This window comes from Abramis brama (genome assembly GCF_963993115.1).
Source record: "Abramis brama genome assembly, chromosome: 24".
Taxonomy (NCBI): Eukaryota; Metazoa; Chordata; class Actinopteri; order Cypriniformes; family Leuciscidae; genus Abramis; species Abramis brama.
Window position 1 is genome coordinate 3628668 of NC_139986.1, and position 6754 is coordinate 3635421.

A 6754-nucleotide genomic window follows, 5' to 3' on the forward strand; every position below is an offset into this window, starting at 1 on the left:
CTTACGAGAATACTTGATTAGTTGGTGGAAGTAATTACACATTAATGAGCACATATCATTTTGAAAGAACAAAGTGTTTTTTGCTAAGAATCAACTTAAAAAATGATCTATATCTATATTTAATTTATACAGAGAAGAATGTGCAGTGCTATTTGATTATTCATTTTCTCTACCTGAAAATTACTGTTATACTTGCGTTAAAAACAGTGTTTATTTTATTTGTATGTTTGTTCTATTGTATTTGTGCTATTGCTCGTAATTTGATTATTTGTTCCTATTTTATTACTGACAGGTTACTTGTCTTTAACAATATTTGAAATTTATATGAGTAAGGCTAGCAGTTTTTGGTGTCACAACCTTATTTATAAAGTTTATGGGTCAAAAACAACGAAGACAATAACTAGGCCTATTTTGAAAATTTTTGTCAGGGCGATTAAAGATTTTAACCACTGGCCAGAAAAAATCCCAAATAATGCAAAATAATATATATATTTTTTTGTTTCCTATAAGGTAATTAGATGGAAATAAGATGGAAATTACTTGAAACTGAAATAAGTATGTAATGCCATGTGACATTAAATGTATATTGTTGCATTATGAGTACTGTTTAACATACTGTTTTTTAGTATGTGAAGTATTTAATTACAATATATATATATATATATATTGTTGCATTATGAGTACTGTTTAACATACTGTTTTTTAGTATGTGAAGTATTTAATTACAATATATATATATATAATTTACCCATAATCCTCCCCAAGAGGACAAAAAAAAGTCTTTGCATGGAAAAAAATTCAGATAAAAATGGTTGCAAAAATACAAAACTCTATATCTTCATGCCAGCATTGGATAAAACCCCCAAAAAGTTTTTTTGTTGGCGGTAGTTCATCTTGGCCTGAAGCAATATAACCCATTATGAGCTTAAAGAGAGCAGGCTTCCGATCACCTCAGGCATTCTCAGGATCAGCTCACACAAAAGCCTAACTAGACTCAGGTGTTGCTTCAGGGCTCAGTCTTTCTTCGCATAGTTTGGCCGATACAAGCTATGTCGTTCTTCAACATATCTGAATATTTTCCTCTGTTGCTTCAGGCAACTGTCAAATTGATTCGGCTGATTCTCTCCAGGCTAGAGACTCGATACATGTTGCAGGTCAAATAGCAGTAGTGAACGGAAACAGACACAGTTCTTTCTTTCCTTCATTTAATGTGTTTTCCACAGCCTTTTTCCATTGCTGCCTTTTTCTGCCTTTTTCCAGAGCTGAAGAGAAGCAACTCCCAGTAAGAGCTTTGATTCTGACCATGGAGTTTCCTTTAGTATATCATTTTTTTAACTACATCTTTAAAAGGATAGTTCACCTAAAAAATGAGATTTCTGTCATCATTTACTCACCCTCGTGTCGTTCCAAACCTGTGAGAATTTCGTTCATCTTCAGAACAAGAATAAAAAAGCCTAAATTCAATATGTTCATAATTCATATGGATTAGTTTTATGATCTCTTTATGAACTTTTTGAAGCATCAAAGTGGTAGTTGTGTAGCTGTCAATGGAGGGAGAGAAATCGCTCAGATTTCATCAAAAAGATCTTCATTTGTGAAAAGATGAACGAAAGTCTTACAGGTTTGGAACGACATGAGGGTGAGTAATTAATGACAGAAATTTTCATTTTTGGGCGAACTAACACTTTAAAGCCGCGATGTAACGGAAGTAGCAACAGGTCTGAATAAAGATTGCAGATGCTTTGATGGGAATCCTTCAGGTCTGAATGTCACCAGAGCAACATTTCAGTGGTGCAGAATAAAAGATGCTACTGTGACATTTCCCACACAGTGATTCCTGTAGTTCCTTGGCTTGATAATGACTTCAAGATATACTTAGTGAGGCTTTTGTTTTCCATGTCAGTCCTGGTAAATTGCATTGACCTTTGCGATAAACGCCCTACTAACAACGGCATTTGCTTTGTACAAGAGAATCTTTGTAATTTGAGGAACATCCCACAAAAAACAGCTGCAGTGTATTTTTCTTGGCGTTTTCCCAGGCAGCGCTTGTAGAGCTAATGCTAATTTATCACCAGCCCCACCGGAGAAGACTGATGTAAGCTGTATTCACGATCTGCTCCAGAGTTTTCCCTTCGCATCACATTATTCTGTCTTGGCCTAATGTTGCTATAATAACTGGGCTGTTGACTGATAAGTGGTCCACATTGAATAACCAGATTTTAAGATGAATGCCAGATTTTTTATTTATTTTTTCCATATTTGCAGAAAGAATGTGTATTTAATTGTTTAAGGGTTTAATCCAAACATCTTCGTTTTTCTTAAAAAGGAGCTGTTTCTGGCCATGAAGTAGCTCATATCACAGCAAGACACATCCATGTTCTGCCAGCAATGTTGTACAGTGAATATTTCATGTGTAATGTGTATATATATTGAGAGAGAGAGGGAGGGAGAGAGAGAGAGAGAGAGAGAGAGAGAGAGAGAGAGAGAGAGAGGAGGGGGTAAAGGAAGACATCCAATAAAAACAACACCTCAGTTTCCAAATTAATTTCATGAGGTTGAAAGATTTTATAATTAACAACTTGGGAGTAGTCTGTGGATGACAATTACAGGTTAGCTGTTAAAGATTATAGGGCTCTAATTGGTTCATTTAATCTTGCAGAGGGTTGCAGATCATTGAAGGTTTACAGTGCCTTCCAACATCTTCCAAAGCTTTGTTATTTGATTCGTGTTATTTGATATTTAGGAGTCAATAGACTTCTTCAAATACGATTTTCCACTTTTTAGTGCCCTATGCAATGACTACCACACATTTGTTATACTATATATTCACCATTACTACTATAGATTTTAGAATTTCCTGAGTCAAGCACATTTATGTGACACAAACTCAACAACAAACTCATTAAAGAATGTTTCCATTATATAATTTATGGAAATATAATATACATTTTGTGGGACCATTAAGCAGAAAATGAGATAAGCGAGCAAACATAAATGTGCTTTATATATATATATATATATATATATATATATATATATATATATATATATATATATATATATATATAACATTATTCTGGCCACTGGCAAACATTAAAATCAGTAAACGTGAAAAAAAAAAAAAACTGTGGTACTTTGCTTTACCAAATCTCACTTTTTTCATTTATTTTATACATTTATTTTAACTTTTATACATAGTTTTCATATATAAATAGTTTTCATTAATATTCAAAACAAATGTTAATTCCACAGACATTACTATTATTATTATTATTATTAAGCATTGATATTGACTTTTGATTTGCAACTTAGTCATTAAATTGTAATTTAGACACTAATGTTTATTAGCTAATCGTTAACCAAATTTAACCAAAGAAAGGACAATACTTTTGATCAAATGTTCTCGAGTGTTTAAAGTTCCCATGCACCTGGTTTAGAGTGAATTCCATACATGTTGCGTCATTCTTTCACGGATGTAGTAACATAATCTCAGCAATTATTCAAACTTTTGACCCTTTGGTCCTGAAGGCGGTACAGTTACACTCAGCACGTCATGAGGCCTGTGTGTCTGTTTGCTCAATAGCTCAGAGATGCTTGTCTACAAACAGCTAATTCCTTCCAGACCTCCATGTCTAAAATGATCCTGATATTTGCTTTTCATAAATTAAAGGATATCTGTGTTTCAGTGTAATTCAGGGAGTACCGTCATTATCTTAACATGAAATATGCATCGTTCTACATTCCCTTTGACCTCTGCATCAGGGGTTTGATGACACGTAATGACTCTTGGTAGACCAAAAACCAAGAAAATATGGGACCAATTTTGCAATTTCGCATAAGAGTGCTATTCAGACCACTTTGATTTTTCGGTTCAGGATAATTTTTGTGGAAAAATGCTGGGATATCAGATCTATTATTTTATCATGAAAGCAAGTTGAAGGAGCATGTTACATCGCAGAAAATGTAAAAAATTTTCGCCCATTCTCTCGGTGAAGCTTTTGAAGCTTTCTTCATTTTAAGAAGAGCCAAAAATAAGCCGGACATAATGAACAAAATATAAAACGTTATAATTAAACCCTGAAAGAAAATGGAAAAAAAGCAGACACCTATTGCATAACAAGGGAGACTTGCTCGTGCATTATTCAATCCCATTACAAAGCCGGGAAGAGCCAGGATATTACTTAATATAACTAATAATTGAGTGTGAGTAAATTATGGGGTAATTTAAATTTTTGGGTGAACTATTACTTTAAATAAGTGATCATGATTCTGCACTCACAAACTGGAAAAAGAAAACACATCAGTCATTGGACATGGTTGTAAAGAGTTTATTAATTAATGCGTTCCGGAGCTTCGAGTATGTCTTCAACATTTCTCAAAGCTTGAAGACTGAATTCTTCAGCACAAGCTGATATAAACCACAGTGAAATGTGGCCAGTTGCAAAGCTTTGACTAATAAAACCTGCAGTTTGTTCCAGCCTTCTAAACAGTGGAGCAGCGCTGTAAACAGTAGATAACTATGTGCACTGGGCTTCATTATTTCACAGCTAGAGTGCAATAATGAAAAATCCCCTGAAAAATGCAGGATTGGCTGCCATTCCCAAGTCAAGGTAAAGAACTACATGGATCTTAACAAAACCGCTCTTGATTTTGCATAATAGGTTTCAATGATTTTTCTGCTCTGTTTTGGTTTGATCATTGTTTAACACTAGCCTGGCAAGCCAGACCTACATCAAGATGTTAGGTCTGGCAACTCACCATAGACACGGCTCAATCTGAGGGGCGGGATAAACGGCTCTCTTTCAAATTCCCGCTGCACGCAATAGGACAGCGCTTCAACCAACCAGAGCGTTTTCCCACCAGCGGAGCTTAGTTGATAGATTCAACTTTTGCCATATCTGGCCGGCAAAACTACGAACACATCTTCCTTTTTTTAAGAATGACTTAAGTGCCGTTCTTTGCTCTTTTCTCAAAGAAAAACTTATCTCCAAGTCCTCCAGAGTCGCGGCCAAAGCCGATTCGAAAGACTGTTCTCCAGCAGCAGCCATTCTTTGTTTTCAAGTACCAGGGAACCGTCGCAACTCTGTCGTCATTATGTTAAGCCCGCCCCGCCTACTCTATACACCACGTGATTGGCCTGACCTAATTTAGGTTTTTGCAGCTCGAAAGTCAATGGAGAGTTGCTAGACTACCCTGGCTGCAAAATACATTTTGCTGCCGCTAGGGTGCGTCTAGATTTCTAGGCTAGTTTAACCCTCTGGGGACCACAAACGCGCCCGCGCGTTTTGCTCGTTTTTTTTTTTTAGCAATGAAAATAAACACTAAATGCTCTGTTAATTTTGATCTTTCATTTTCGTGTAATACATCAATCGATCCTGTTCAGTTTCTATTTTTTTTCTGTATACTCACAATAAAAATAAAGTGTTTTGCTTTTTGACAAATAAAGAAAAATTAACATGATGCGATTTCTGCCTTCTCTCTGTCAGTAAACTCCCATTTGAAACGCGTTCGAAAATGATCTATAACTTAAAATTCAGTCAAACAGGCAAACAGACCCACGGGCATAAAGCTTGAGATCGCATCTTTTAAATGAAGTCATTTATATAAAAAACAAATATTCTCAGCTTCTGTAATCTGTATAAAAAGAGAGCGACTCCTGTCGAGCTCATTACGAGCTAATTCACAGTAATGTGACCACTCCCCGGAGAGCGCGTGCTATTCAAACGCAAATTCTGAGAACTATTTCAGAGCTGTGAAACGCCCACATCAGCTGTAAACAAAGCGCGTCGCGACTCCTCGCGAGTGAGACATTATAGCCTACCTTATGGAGAAAAGATTCCTCAGAACAGTGCTGATGAGGAGCAATATCTCCTGAAATGAGGAGCAGATACCGCTGAGGAGTGAGGTAGGCTGTTTTCTTTTCTCACGTGTGGAATAACGTTATGGAATAACGTTAGTGTAGGCCTATGTAAACCGCAAAAAGATGAATCGCATTTCTATAATATGACTCGCCTTTCTGTGAGATGAATGAAGGGGACATATTTGTAAAGACTGTTTAGCCTAAATATGAATCGCGCGTCTGTGTGTGAAAGAATAAACTGCTTTGCTATAGCCTACTGAGATGAGTAAAAATCGACTGGAATATGTTGAAATAAAATGTATTTGTATAAGCAACGTATTAAACTGCAAAAAAAATACTATTTTTGTCAAAAATAAATTCATAGACTAAGATGTTAGATGTTCCAATGTTGGCTATATTCAAACTAATGAATACATATGATAAAATGTAGGCCTATAATCTTTTTTTTTCCTTTTTTTTTACAAAGAAAGAGTACACTTGAAATATTGTTGAAATTGTAATTATTGTTGTAATTGTAACATTTTTAATAAAATAGCAAAACATATTTACAAGAGAGATGTAAGCGAAATCTTAAATGGTCAATATAAGTCTTCTTCTAAATACATCTTTTGTCCTTGCATTGTGGCTCAGTCAGTTTCACACCTGAGTGAATGGCTCATTATGCAGAGTGGGTGGGACATTCATAATCTAAGGTGTAAACTACTCCTCCCCCTCGCATATTGGCTTTCCAAGCAAAACCTGTTTTACACCATTTAAATCAATGTATTTTTTTTTGTGAACGATAAAGCAAGACTATTTTTACATCATTTTGAAGCTAGAACTCAAAGGGACAACATCCATTAGTCAAAAGTCTTGTGGACACATATTTAATATGTGTTTTGTGGTCTTAATTCA